The sequence below is a fragment of the Nomascus leucogenys genome, chromosome 9, assembly GCF_006542625.1.
Source record: "Nomascus leucogenys isolate Asia chromosome 9, Asia_NLE_v1, whole genome shotgun sequence".
Lineage (NCBI taxonomy): Eukaryota > Metazoa > Chordata > Mammalia > Primates > Hylobatidae > Nomascus > Nomascus leucogenys.
In genome coordinates, this window is record NC_044389.1 from 69,424,050 (window position 1) to 69,439,936 (window position 15,887).

The 15,887-nt window shown below is 35.7% G+C and overlaps 1 protein-coding gene across 2 annotated transcripts in view; it reads left to right on the forward strand.

The window, feature by feature from the left end:
• The first annotated feature begins 268 nt into the window (after nt 1-268).
• PTPN13 (protein tyrosine phosphatase non-receptor type 13) overlaps nt 269-15,887 on the forward strand; it is a 219,533-nt gene continuing 203,914 nt past the window's right edge. The window contains exon 1 of one of the 2 annotated variants that reach the window (XM_012499590.2): nt 269-752. The gene's annotated coding sequence lies outside the window, so the exon portion shown is untranslated. The remainder of the gene's footprint in view (nt 753-15,887) is intronic. The other variant, XM_003265859.2, reaches the window with a different exon arrangement.

Sequence of the window (15,887 nt, forward strand, 5' to 3'; positions counted from 1 at the left end):
GGCGCTAGGAACTTTGCCGCTCGGTCACCAACCTGAGCCTCTGGCTAGTCCGAAGAACGCGAAAAGCCAGGCCCAAGGCACTGGTTGTCATGGCCACCGGGGCGCTGGTCTCCCTGGCGACCTCGTCCCTAGGGAGGAGGCGGAGCTGGATGCCAGGCGGGCCAATGAGGTCGAGGGGAGCTCGGGGTCGGAGATCTGCGGTCCTCCCAGTGCCGGGGAATGGTTGAGTGACAGGACCGGGGGGGCGGAGCCGGCGCAGCTGCCTGAGGTGGAGCCCCAGTAGCGCGGCCGAGCTGAGGCGAGGGTGACACACCATGCTCACGGCCCCTGGAGACCGTCGTGCTGGCGAGCCGCGCTCCGTAGCTCCCCGGTCCGCCTGGGCAGCGGTCAGAGTCGCCTACAGGAGTTGAGCCGCCCGCGCCAGAGGGTTTTGGCGAAGCTTTTGGAGAGGCGTCGAGCACAGTAGGGCGGCGGCGGGGGTGCGTTGAGCGCTCGGGGGTCAGGCAGTCGGCTGGGATCGCCGCCGGAGGGGCGTTTCCGAGGCGAGGAGGAGGAGGAGGAGATGCTGCTCCTCTTCTACCCCTCCCCAGGCTCCTTCTTCAGTTCCTTCAGCCCACGCCCGCAGCCGCTGGTGGGAGAAGAGGTGGTGGCTCTCGGCGCCCGCGGCGGCTGCGGGCGGCCCGCCCCGACGCCGCGTCCCTGCAGCCCTCGCCCGGCGCTCCAGTAGCAGGACCCGGTCTCGGGACCAGCCGGTAAGGACGAGAGCCGCCCTGGGCTCTGCGCTGCATGTGCAGAAGTGCAAAACAAAGTACATTGCGCTCGCTCTCTTCCTCCTCGCTGAGCTTTCGCTCCAGTCCCTAACCCCAACTCCTCGGTTGCCCTGGTAGAAGGAACTTTTCTTTGGTTTTGGTGGTGGGTGTTTTTGTACGTTAGAGTGGGGGTGGGGTGACTGGAGTGGGGAAGAATGAGATGAAACTCCATTGTGAATTAGGTAGATCCATCTCCTCTGCGGAAGAAAGCCGGATTCTCGGGAATGAAACCCACAGGGGGAGTAAGAGATTGTGGGGTAATAGGGAGTGACATTGCCCCGTCGTGCTTGCACAGCTCTGCTCTGTGCGTGCTTAAGGAAAGGTCTCCCGGAGTCTGTTTCTAATTTCTGCAAATGATTGTGGAGATGGTGTGGTTAGAGGCCGCCCAGAAGAATGTGTATGTGTAAGGGCTCGAGAAGGCGGTGGGATGGCGGGGAAGCAGAGGAAGAGGGGGCAGAGAGAGAGACACTGTCTGATGCAAGCTGTTTTATTGCTTTTCTTCTGCTTGCTAAAGTTAACACTCTACCCTCCGGCCCCCTAGCCCCACCGCTTTGCTCATTACGTGATACTGTAAGAGCAGACAGCTGGGAAGCTAAAGTTAAACCAAAGTCAAGAAAAGTCTTACAAAGTTTAATTTCCTTCTGTTGTGAATATAATGGAGAGAGAAGGATGGGGAGAAATACCACTAAGAGATTTACAGCAATACAGTTTTCACTGGCCATACACGTGTATGATCGACACCACCGCACACTTCCAACTAATCTGTTCGACAGCCTTGTGTCATTTTCATTTAATTGCATCTTTGAAACAACAAACGCGGTGACTTAATAGGGAGCTGCCTGGAGCTGAGCTCCCTCTCAGAAAATGGGGCAATCGGGTTTGTTTTCAAGGCAGGACCTGAACAAAATGTAGGACACCTGATCTGTGGGATGAAGGGCGCTGGTAACTAATTATAAATTTTAAGATTTTAAAATTTATATCTAGAAAGTTTACTAAAGGATGAGGGGAAAAAGTAAAAGTGCATGTGTTATGAAACAAGCTTTGGTATTTTCCCAAAGTCTTGATGACTGTGTTGGCAGGGTCCAGGTGAAAACTTGCTTCATGCTCATTGGCTGCTTGTGGTGGTGCCAAGATACAAATTATTTCTCGTTTTAATATCACTAGGAGCATTTTTTAGTAAATTCATACATATATTGATTTAGTAAATTTATACAGAGGCGCATTGACTGACGTCCAATCTTGTTTATTATACTTTGTTCATAACATTGTGTTCTACTTGATGTTCTAGAGGCTTTGTGGGAGTATGTGTGGGGAGAGGATGGGATGGAAATTAGAACTAAAAATAGAAAAATATTTGAGGTTAGTTGTTAAGAAAAGGACTGATTTCATAGTGTTTTTCACTTTTACAATTAGAGAATGATAGCTTGCTTTACCATTATGTAGGTTTATCTTTGAATTTGTATTTGTCCCACCATTTTTACTTGCATGTAAAGCCTACTTATATTTTGGAGGGTGATTACCAGCATCCAAAAATATAAATGGCTTTTCATGTCGCAAGTAACGTACACACACACCATTAAAACCAGTGTCAATTTAAAAGTCAGATTTTAATGCTATGATAGGGGTCACGTTATAAAACTTACATCATCTTTTTGTTGTTGTTTTTGAGGGCTGCCTCCTAAATACGGTATGTGAATGTGGGAATTAGTTTTGGAGTAGATAATATAAAAGATAGGTGTTCATCTTTAAATGAATGAAATTTATGTATTCTTTGTTATTGAGAAAAACGGGTGTTGATTTGTTCTGTCTTTAATGTGTTAAGGATTGGATGGGGAAGTGTTGTTAGCTTCTCCTATATCAATGGAGTGTGTATTTTTCCAGCTCATCTTAGTGCCCAGCCCAAATGTACTGGAGAGAAGGACTATAAGGGATAAACTATTACTTCTTTTTTTTCCTCTTCACCCTCTTCTTTTGACAGAGGGTGTAATTTTTAAATAAACTCAAAAACATTTTTATGTATAATTAAATTATAATTAACACCATTTGAAATGGAAAAGAAACACAACCATACTCCAAGCCAGTGCATTTAGTAGTTACTCCTGTCAACGTATTCTTGTTTTGGAATATGCTTTGGGAGAACTCTGTGTGGTTCAAAGTATTCTCTTGGCCTGTGATGCAACCAAGTATGACTCATTTGAGTTAATATCACTTTACAAGGTAGGGGCCTGAGAAAGGAGAAAAGATAATGGGTCTTAGGATAGAAGAATCAGTGCTGATGGGAATGGTGAGAATCTTTTGGGCTGGACTTCCTTTTTTTTTTTTCCTGAAAAACTCTCTTTTAATTTGGAAATTAAAATGGGTCAAATAACTTAGGAACTAAATGTTTTAAAGATAGCTTTTAAGATAGGGTCTCTCTCTGTTGCCCAGTTTGGAATGCAGTGGCTCGATCATGGCTCACTGCTGCCTCAACTTCCCAGGCTCAAGCAATCCTCCCAACTCAGCCCCCAAAGTAGCAGGTACCACAGGTACCACACCAGACCCAGCTAATTTTGTTTATTTTATTTTATTTTTTTAAATAGAGACAAGGTCTTGCTGTATTGACCAAGGCTAAAAGATAGCTTTTAATGAGTACATTAATGTAGGACTTTTAATGGCTTAAGTTAAAGTTGAAAGTTTCATACTAGCTGTAAATGTCCCATCAAAACTCCATCTGTAAACTGCTTTGGGAGGTGGAGTTCTAATAATCCTTTGAGTTTGGGGAGAAAATGAAAACACCTTTAAGACCCTTATTCTTGTTTAGTGTCAGGCACTGTGAATAAGCACCCTGCTCTATCCTGCCCAACCCTGTTCCCAAGAATGTGTGACTGTCACTAATAGTAAGGCAGTAGGTGGGCCATTGGTTAATTTCTTAGGATAAAAAGATAACAATTCCTAAATAATCTTGTATAGAGGCTGGTGTAGATTTAAACCATAAACTTCACATGTTTTTCCCAGAGTTTGCTATCAAATGCATGGGAAATACAGGAACAGGGTCTGGTTCAAGTGCTTGTTTAGATGTGTTTGCCTTATCCTGTGCTCTGCCATTGAATCCTGCTTTTTTAGTTTTTGTTTTGTTTTGCTTTGTTTTCACACTGGAAAAGTATGAAAATTCTCTGAAACAAACTGTCTCAAAGAAAATCCTTCTGCATAGTATACAGAGTGTGGAGGACTCTGCTGTCTGACAAATATGTATCCAAATCCTAGAGACTAAGTTTATTTTTAATAATTTAATAATATATACCTCTCAAGGCTTTTTTGTGCTTTTTTTTTTTTTTTTTTTTTTTTTTTTTAGATGGAGTCTCACTCTGTCACCCAGGCTGGAATACAGTGGTGCAATCTCGTCTCACTGCAACCTCTGCCCCCCATCCTGGGTTCAAGCAATTCTTCTGCCTCAGCCTCCTTAGTAAGCTGGGATTACAGGCATGTGCTACCACACCCGGGTAATTTCTGTATTTTTAGTAGAGATGAGGTTTTGCCCTGTTGGCCAGGCTGGTCTTGAACTCCTGACCTCAAGTGATCAGCCTGCCTCAGCCTCCCAAAGTGCTGGGATTACAGACGTGAGCCACCATGCCTGGTCCCTCTCAAGGTATTTTGAGGATGAAATTAATATATGCAAATGTGGTTTAAGTGAAAGCTGACACTCTATATTTAGTTTACTTCCTTGCCAATTTTCTTTAAAAAATTAAATAATCACAAAAACCTATGACTACTCAAATCATTCTTGAACGTGTAACTTGAATCTGGCTGGTCAAAAGGCCCTCTTTACCTACTAGCCAATAAATGTCTTTGGTTGCATACTTCATCTATGCTTAATAAACAGTTTCTTTTTTTTTTTTTTTTCCTAGTTTAGTAGTATTCAACTCTGCCTGTACCTTAGAATCACCTGGATAGCTTTTTTTAAGCTTTTTAAATTTTTTTTAAGAGACAGGATCTCACTCTGTCACCCAGGCTGGAATACAGTGGTGTGATCATAGCTCACTGCAACTTTCAATTGCTGGGCTCAAGTGATTCCTCCGCTTCAGCATCCTGAATAACTGATACTACAGGTGTGTGCTATCCAGCTAATTTTTTATTTTTTATAGAGATAATGGTCTTCCTGTGTTACCCAGCCTGGTCTTAAATCCCTGGCCTCAAGCAGTTCTCCCTCCTTGGCTTCCCAAAGCACGGGGATTACAGATGTGAGCCACTGCACCTGGTCTGGATAGCTTTTAATAATCTCCATGCCCCGGCCTCAACTCAAGACTAATTAAACCAGAATCATTGTGGATGAGACCCTGGCATCCGTATTTTTAGAAACTCCTGAAGAAACTATAGTCAACTTTGGAACCAATGTTCTAGACTCTACTAGAATAGAGTGTAGAAAATTTGGTTCCCACAAATACAGCAACATTTTTTGTGTTGGATTATATTTTATATTTACGTATTTTTTCTATATAAACCTTAAGAATTTAAAACACAAAAAATGTCTCAGAAGCATCTATGTATATGCCTATCTACAGGACTTTTTACTATTTGGATGAGAATTTAAGGTACAAATATTTCCCTAGAGCTGTACTGTCAAATGTAGTTTCCCTGGCCATATATGGTATGCAAATTTATATTTTAATTAATTAAAATTAGATACAATTTAAAATTCTGCTTATTACAACTAGCCATATTTTAAGTGCTCAGGAGCCACTTGCAGCTACTAGCTACTGTAGCAAACAGCTCAGATATAGAACATTTCCTCATCACAGAAAGTCCTCTACTGCTTAGAGGTTTTGAAATTTGTATATGTTTCTTATCATCTGAAATGGCATATATATAATTCCTGTTATTTCCTTCAGATTTGTAATTTAAAAATATATCGTGTTATTTTTTAAAGTTACTTTTTTTTTAAGTCAGGAAAAATACCACATTTTTTATACATTTCCTCTTTCCTCAGTCTTTTGTACCTAGTTAAAGGTTTTTCTTTTCAAAGTTAACTGAGAAGAGGAAATTTAGTGTCCTTGTTTTTATTACTTATATCAGTATGCTCTAAACCTAACATGGCTTAATTGCCCTTGTGTACTGCAAAAGTTTCCGGTTGGGAAATGTGATGTCCCAAAATACTGAAAATAGTCATCATTTCAACACAAATGTTAGGATTTGATTAAAAGTTTTCCTTTTTGATAAAGATCTTTTTTCTTTTGCATACAGAAATTCTGAGTTATCAAATGATGTGATTGAGCTTTCAACAGAAAACTGTTTTATTAGTTTTAACATGAGCATAAAGGTGTGAGAGAAAATTTTTTTCTTACAGGAGAAGGCATTTCCTTGAAAAAAATGAGATTCCTAAAGAATTCCCAATGTTTGGAAGCTAAGACTGTGTCATCAAACTTAATGGTATTTGCCACTTGGTAACTACTGATGCACAGCTTTGAAGAAACTGCTGTATGGTTCATCCTATACCCCTCCTTACACACCTAGAAAAGATGTTTCCTAATCAAAGTTTTATTGGTTTAGTATGCTCTGCGTAGAGTAGGAACAATAATTAATTTCAATTAAAAATATTCCTTCTTGGTAGATGGTATTTTTTTTTTTTTTTACATAACCACATGTTTTTTTTTACCTACTCTGATCAGGTAGATTTGCATATAGAACATTGGGAGTTATATTGTTGAAAGAATGCTTGATGGAATGTTTTGTGTATGATACCATTTTCATGTTTTAATGCTTCCCCACTTAGTTGTAATAGAGTCTGTGGAACAAAAATGAAACATTCTTGTTGAACTTAAGGTTAGAATGATCATATAACCTGAGATTGTGTTAAAGATATTCAAAGTTGTGTTGTTTTGTTTTTTGAGGAAAGATATAGCCTGGGAATTTTAAAAAATTCTTTTAGCACTATTTAAGTATTTTTGCTTCTTCTAAAAAAGTGTAATTTTAAAAATAAACATTTAAATTACTTAGGGGATGATTATTTTAGGTCTTAGTGTAGTTAAATATTTCTTCTGGAACATATAATGTAATTCAGTTTTTGAAGCAAAAATAATTAGTATTTTGGAACAGGAGTTTCAGTTTTTAATGATAAATTCCCTTGTCAGTGTCTTTTATATTTCTGACTTTAGCTGAGATGTAATTTCATGAAATTATTTGAACACCATATTGATTAAATTCATTCTTTACACAATCTGTTCTAATTTTATTTTGATACTGGTTTCTCTGCCTGGTTCAAGGAATGAGCTTAAAGCAATGTGTAATATATATCAATTTTCTAGTACTGTATGAAAATTTACCAAGACTGAAATGTATTTTTGTAGCTGTACTTCATGAAAGCTGGGAAAGGTATTTTAAAACAAACAAAAACCTAAAAATTAAATAAAAAATCACTACAATAATAGAAACTTTAGTTCGGGAATGTTCGGTTATCAAATCTACACCAGATAAAACTATTGTAGCTATACCATTTACTTGAGTTCCATTGGAGCTTAAATTCTGGCACTGCCTTAAGGAGTATAGAAATGAAAAACAGGATATGTGTTATTACATAGTACCCAGAGATACTGTAACCTCAGTTATAATTTAAGGTAACATATTCCTCTATGTTCATAGTTTGTGGCATATAATTCTTAGAGTTATAGAGAAAAATTTAGAATATATTATTCTCTAATATTAAAACTTAATATTTAATATAAATTTCCTTCAATTTTTGAACAAAAGAAAATATTTTAATATGGTTACATAACATATCACACTTGTTGTGTGAAGACCAAATTAAGCTCTGTTTTTAAGGTAAGATTTCACCTGAATCTTTTTCAGGTTTATGTTAGTACATCAAACTTTCTAACTTCAAAGGGATTTTAAGATTGTATGGAGATACTAAGATTCAATTGAAAAAATGAATACTACTGTTCTTCCACCTGCGAGGATACTTAAGAATCACTGTCTGTGAGCCACAATGTTTGAGGATTTTTCTAGATGAATCTGTAATGATAAATCTGGGCTTATCCAACATTTGTATACCTAGTTCCCTTTTTAATTGTTCCTTATTCATTAATTCCTATTCTTTGCCAGACACTCTACTAGGCACTAGTGGTGCATAGAGAAGACACATTTCCAAGACAGGCAACTTAGGGGAATAGTCTGAGGCCACACAGCTTTAATCATCTGAGTTCATGCTGAATAAATCAATCTAGTGGCAGGATGTATTGTACAGAGTAGCTGTGAAGATAATATTAAATAACATGTAAATTGCCTTGTAAAACTTTACAAACATGTGGGTACCTATCTGAATATACATACAGGTGATTTGTTTTTAGATGTTGCTGTGCATGGTGTTGACCACTCCTGTTTGATTTAGAGAAACAGTATAGTATGGTATTTAAAGCATAGACTAGGAGCCAGAATGCCTGGGTTTTGATCTGACTCTATGGTTTACAAGCTCTGTGACCTTGCCCAAGTTACTTAACCTTGCTGTACTTTATTTTCCTCATCTTCAAAATGAGGATGATAACCAAGCCTACTTAATGGGATTGTTGTGAGAACCAAATGAGTTAATACATGAAAAGCACTCAGAATAGTGCTGAATACATACTATGTTTTTAATAAATATTAACTATTATTATTTTTAGTATACTTACATTTGATTTATAACAGTTTTTTTTTAACACTGGGTACAGGTAATAAATGAACTTAAATATGGTTTCTTGTTTCAAAGTTTATAGGCCTACTTTGTTCCTTGGGCCACATGTTCCTTCCAGTCATCGCTTGGGCTTGTTGATACATGTGATGTGTGCCTGATTTTTACACACTTACTAGAACTTGTGAAATGAATGTCATCCTTTTCAAACTACTATAATTATTTTTCTGATTTTTTTTTTTTTTTGAGACGAGGTCTCTGTCATTCAGGCTGGAGTGTAGTGGCTCAATCACAGGTCACTGCAGCACTTCAGCCTCCCATGCTCAACTGATCCTCCTACTTCAGCCCCACAAAGCACTTGGAATACAGGCACCTGCTGCCACACACACCCGGCTAATTTTATTTGTATTTATTTGTAGAAATGGGGTCTCCTTATGTTGCCCAGGCTGGTCTCAAACTACTAGACTCAAGCGAGCCTCCTGCTTCGGCCTCTCAAGGTGTTGGGATTACAGGATGAGCTACCATGCCAGGCCTCAAACTATTGATGTTTAGAACACTGTATTTCCTGTTTAGGAATCACTTTTAGGACATATGGCATATTGTTTTAAACATCCTTTTTGGTGGTATATCTCTTCTTTGAGAGTAGGTTTGATTTAATTAAATAATATATTTTTTCATGTTTTAGAAAGGTGAGTGATAAGTATAATTTGAATTAAAATGAAAAATGGAGTATAAGATAAAATGAATATTTTAAAAATATCTTAACATAATTAGAAGATTCCAAAAATATTTTCGATAACACTGTCTTTGAGGACAAGTGTACTTTACCTTTCTTAAGTGTCGATTTAGAAAGGCAACACTGTCAGATATATAAATTATAGTTTGTTAAAATGTACACGTTCACAGTCTCACAGAATTATTACTTAATATTTCTGAATCTTATGTTGCAATGCTTCTAAGGCTAAGTACTGTGTAATATAACCTAAAATTCTTTAGAAAGTGTTTGTGGTCACATTTCCTAGCTGATATTGTGCATGCTTTTAGTAGTTTTTCTGTTAAAAATTATTTGGTATTTCTCACAGAACTTTAAATATGCTCTAATGTATGTTATGAATTCTGAAGATGATATGATATGTATAATTTTTCATTTATTAACTACAGAACTCATAACACATCTCTTAGCATCTCTTATACCCAGTTCCCCTTTTAACTATATAAAATGAGTCATTACATATATGTTTTACATGTCATTTTGTCTTCACAGCTATTCTCTGCAATATATCCTGCCAATAAATTGATTTATTCAGCATGAACTCAGATAATTAGCATTACTCAGATGATGCTAATAAAGTACCTTGACCTAGTGGATATTTAAGAAACTGGATTTACTCTTCAGGGAGACTAGTTCATGGCCATTAAGATCATTTGGTACTTTTGTGCTTTGCATTGTTTGACATTTAATTATTTGTAATAATATGATTAATTTATATAATTAAAAAATCAGTATTTGACCTGCTATTGAAATACTAAATTGAGTTATTGTTAACCTTTTAACAAGACAAAATTAATGTCTACTTATATTCATTCTTAAGTGTTTGGCTTTTGTGAAAACTGAATTCAGGTAGTGTTATGACTTGTTTATTCATGTTCAGACCTAAATTAGGAAGCACAGTATAATAGAAAGAGCAAACACGCTGAATTTGGGTAGTCCTCGGTTTGAGTTTTAGCTCTTTTAGTAATTAGAACAACTTTGGATAAATTTAATCTATTTCTGATCTGTAAAATGCAAATAATAATATATATCTCAAAAGGTTTTGTAAGCTTTATTCCTGAATTATACACATATAAAATGATTGGGCATAGCCTACTGATTCTGTTTACAGGAATTGTTTACCTTTACTTCCCTCTTCAATTGTGTTACTGAGAGAAATAGTAGCCTAATAAATCTGATTAATAATGCTGAGATAAAAGCATCTCTTTATCACTCAGATTTTAGCCTCTTTAGTTTACATTGGTTTGATTAGGCCACTGCTATTGCTTTGGTTATCAGATTGTTTTATATGTAAGATCTTTTTAGGCACAGTAGCTACATATAAGCTACTTTAAGACTAAAATGGTTGACATTTTAAAGGAAACAAAATAGGTAAATCTGCCATGTCCCCTTGAATATGTGAAAAATACAGAAATTGATAGAAAAAAATACCACAGCATTATTTGACCATTTAAAAAATAGCAACAGTTAGAAATGTTTTATAAATACATTTATTTTTTTGAATATCCTTTGTTTCTTGTGTAAACTAATTATACTACTGTAACATATTTGACCACTCTATGTTCAGAATTACTTTCCATATTTTGAGAAATATTGAAAAATAAAAGTAGTTGCTACCAAAAAACTTAAAATCTTGCTTAAAACACGCAGAGAAAAGACAGGAAACCATTATATATTGTAAAATAATGATTAACTGCAATGAAAGCTTTAAGGAAGAAAGTATGGTCTGATTTAATCAGGATTCGCTTGGGGAGTAGAGTGTGAGCTGAGTCTTGAAGACATTAAATGTCTGTAGATGGGAATGGTATGTCATGGAGTAAAACAAAAGATAAGAGTAAGTGAATTCATGAGGGAAGTGTTTACAAAGAAATGCTGAAGATGACCTGTCAAAGTGAGAAAAGGATGAGGGCAGAAAAGGGAGTGCCTAAGAAACTAGGAAAATGTTATGTTAAAGAAAGTGCCTTAGGAGAGTGGAGAGTAAAGGACCAATAGTTCCAGATGCCACAGGGAGCCAAAGAGAGAAGGCTAAAGAAAGAAGTCTTAGAAGGCTAAACTGTGATCAGTTGAATATTGCAGGGATAGAAAGGAAATTGAAATGGGGAATGATATTTGGTTTCAAAATAGATGAAAGTTGGATGATCTGATCTATGAGGTTTCATAGGGTCAGAACATTTTTCCTTTTTAAGATTAAAGGTGGTGAAAGAACAGATTGATTCTATGAGATTAAGAGATTTAAAATGGCAGAGTGAGAAAGAATCATCTCCTTTTATGAGGATTTGTCTGGATGGTAAAGAATGAGTCCTAGGTAGAGATATTCATTTTAGTCAGGGGGAAACAACTTTTTCCTGTAAGATTGAAGGGAAGACTACAAAGATAGATGTGGGCCTATTGATGAATAGAAATAAAAATAAGATTTTATAGATAATTTACACTTAATGATAGTATCTTCACAAAGTGCTGTCATAGGAGGCAAAATTATCTCCAGGCATTATTTGGGTAGTGGCGAAAATAAAGAGATATAGGTAAAGTTGGGAATCATTACTGTTGGGAAAGTAATGAGAGGTTGATAAAGGATTTATAGAGGCTTTGTGAGTTTGAAGTTGAATAATTTGAACAGTGATGGCCTCAGTCTACATTTGCAGAAAATGAAGAGTAAAGTGAAAGAAATTATTGCAGTCTATAATGGTCAAGTAAAAGATGGGGCTTGTAGTAATGAGGAAATCCCACTGAGGCTGGGAGGACTGGGTGAAATGGAAAGTGATTTTTTTTTAGCAGTTTCTAAATTTGCTCAATAAGGCAACTATTGATTGAATTAAAGATATTTATCATTTTCCTCTATCTGCCACTTTTTTAGAACAAGGGCCAACAAAGGATCTTGATGCTAAAACAAGTATGTGATGTTTGTTTAGTTGAATATGCTGTGTGGATTAGTTACTGCTTGGTTCACTTAACGTGGGATTGGGGCTGTATTTAAAATGAGCCACCTACACTATACACTTAGAAAAACTGTTTAAATCAAAATCTTACTCGTTTTTTAATATTCTGTTATAGTAGTTGGTTTTATATTTGCCCCTAGTTTGACTTTACTATTAGTCTTTATGCTTATTTATTGTGGTAATCACTAGGATTCATAATTTAAAATTAATTGGAAGTGCTTTCCACAAATTGCTTTGACTACTTTCTAAAGAAATAGAAATGAATGAATGAAATAATGAAAATAACTCTATTCTCCTCTTACAAATTAGCATTATACTTGGCAGATATCTATTCCTAAAATGTTTCTAAATGAATCGCATCTTTCCATCTGAAAATCAGATAAATGTTTTATCTCGTGTACCATCAAGTGCAATGCAATTCAATAAATAGGTTTAGTATTTTACCCACTCAAGACTAGATTTTTTTCTTAATTCTTGAAATAACATTATGAAACTCCTTGACTCTACAAATACCTAGTTGATTGCATAAAGTCACCTAGTTGCTTGTTAAATAACAGCAAAATTCAGTATAGACCTCTAAAAGTACTATTTTAGCTAGCCATACTATCGGAAGGATTGTCATTGCCTTTATTAATAACTGTCCATAATGGTGGCCAGTACATTTTCTGCTGCTTTTTGTATTACCACATATTTCTAAGAAAAATAACTCAAGAGGAAATAATGTCATTCCAGCTGATAAATTAATCCTGGAGCACTTAGCATTCTTTTAAATTCATTAAACCTCTTAATCATATAAAATAAGACTTAAAAATTTGATTCTGTCTCAAGATAAAAATTATAATTGTATGTGCTATAAACAGCAAAATTCATGTTTATGATTCCTTTAAAACTATTAATCTTTTTTTTAAAAAAAGTCTTTAAATACCCTTACTACCCTAATGAGGGATATTATAAAGATTTTTATATATCCATCTACATTTTACAACCTTTTTATACTACATGAAAATATTTTAAAAGGTATCTATGATGTCTGTAAATAGGATTCTATGTCATTATAATCTGTAGATTAAGCCAATAATTTATATGTATATGCTTATATTGTCTTTCACATCATCTAAATGAACACTGAAAATGATTCCAATGATAAGGTACTATTTGGATATTATTGTGTGCTAGGCACTCTTTTAAGAAATTGAGACATAGTATATTATTTATCCTTACAGTCCTGTTGAGGTACACGCAATCCTGTGAAGTAAATGCTATTATTCTTATTTTACAGATGAGAAAACTGAGGCTTAGAGAGGCTTTAATGAGTGGTAGTGGAGTACACACTTGAATCCAAGCCTGTCCCACTCCAGTCAGTTATCGTAACTATAACTTCTCAGATCAATAGGGTCTTTTGACATGAGCAATATTAAGGTGGGGCAAAAAATCGCCTCACTTTCCCTAGAAAAGATGAAAGAGACCTTGGCAGTCTAATTTGGCATCTAAATTCATGAGATTTTTAATGAGCTTTTAAAACAGTTCTTGCGATGATATATTTTCCTTTTAGCTTTTCTTTTTTCAAGGTCTTCCTCTACTAACTTGTCACTTTTGGTCTTCACAGCGCTGAGTCCCTATTAAACTGTTGAGTAAAGTAAAGATAATGAAGTGCCCTTTTGAAAATCTTTTAACAATGTTTAGATGCTCATCACAGCATTATTTGTAGTAATATAAAATTGGAAACAAATAGAGAAGAGGAATGATTTATTCCAAATCCTTACAATAGAATTTTGTGGTCATCAAATATTAGATTGATAAGGAGCTTTTCGTAACATGGAAATATAATGTTAAATAGATAAAAGGTAAAACCTGGCAAATAAAGCATGATCATAACTATTGTTTGTGTATTGCCTTATTTTTTAATAAAAACTTTCATTTTAAAAAGGCCAGAAAAAAACAATGAGGGACATTATAGATTTTTATAGGGAGAACCAACCTATTTTAGGAGTAGAGAGATTAGATTGTGAAGAATTCATTATGTATAGAATCTGATTTAAGTTGAGAAACAAATTATGATATTTTGCCTGAAGATTTTTTTCTTCTAAATATGGAGGAAGCTTACCGATTCTAATGCATTATGTTATTCTAGCCAAATCTTGGAAGATTTACTTGAGACTCGGTTGCTGCTTTAGAAAGATGACTAGATAATAATAATGATAGTACATGCTTATAAAATTAGGCTGGGTTGCTGCTTTACAAAGATGATTAGGTAATAATGATAGTACATGCTTATAAAATATACTGTTTAATAAAAATTTAATTCCTCAAAACAACCTTATGGTAAATACTACTGTTACCTTCGTTTTTATAGATAATGGAAACTGAGATGCACTTAGATTAATTGATCCGCCCAAATATAGATGGTAAGTGGGAGAGCCAGCATTTTGCATCTAGGCAATCTGGTTCCGAAGCCTGTGTGCCTAAACACTGCACACTAGATATTTTAATAGTGAAAATCACTTACAACTTTTAGTTCAGAGTTGGAAATAATTATCTTATTAAGGTATGGCCATTGAGAATAGTTTATGACCAAGTCTTCATTACATACTTAGTACGTTTAAAAATCATCCTTTGGTTTGGTTGATGGCAGTTATTTACAGAGCCCCAAACTGTTGGTGACTGCTAACAAAGTTTCTTTTCTTCTCCTTTGAATTGACTCTTTCAGTAGGGCTGGATGATTTGTATGTGGTGATGTAAAAAGTGTCTGAGGAGAACTACAAAAGTTTCTAAATTTTAGTTTATCACATGGTTTTAGAATTCATTCACAATTGGTTGCCATTTGCTCTTAGTTGGAGAACTGGACTTTGTAGCTTGGAGTTCTTTGAGACATAAAATTGAAATCACTATTAATCCTTTCCCTCAACTGGCTGTCTTCACATCTATTTTTTTTTTAAGAGTTATGTACTATTATCCCTATGCAAATAGTTTAGATGATCATGTAGTTCTTTTATTAAGTAAACAGTTTTGTTACCCTCTGAAGAGGATGAGTTGTGCAGACTTTAGTTATAGCAGATAAAGTTTATTATTATCTTATTTTATAGAATAGGTAAAACTTGTATTTATATAAGGTTGAAGATGTACAAAGATTGAAAAGTAAGTCATCTTTCTTTTGCCTCCAAGTCCCCTTCCTGGGGTGCTTTTCTGTATCCTTCATTTTCAGTAATGTCACCAAAGCCAGGAGGAGACATTAACGTTGTGCTAAACTGGTGTTTTAGTCTTCCTCAGTGTGAAACTTTGTATGTACCCTCGTAGTATGCTAAAAAGCTCTTGGCTTTTGAAAAGAATTTATACAAATAAAGTATTCAGCTTTTATATATTAAATAGCATAACTTATTTTTCCTGCTTTTCTTTTTTTTCTCAGATTACCTCATTAGTCAAACATGTTTCACACTTTTGACCTGCTAATCCCTTTCTTTTGTTAGCACTTAAATATCAGTTAGTTGTAAAAGCAAACGTGAATGCCTTAGCAGTACTAATTTTACGGTTTTGTTTAAGTTGAAAATTTTCCTTTAATTGAGGTTGACAAATATTGGGTACAACCGAAGTTGTACTTCAGGGGACTTAGATCTATTTCAGTTATCTTATAGAGCATTGGGGTGCAAAGAAGCTAGATACATAGAAATTTTTGGAAACGTGTTTGTTTTCCTAGTTTTCGTTCATTGGCTTAAGTATGAATACTAAGACTAAAT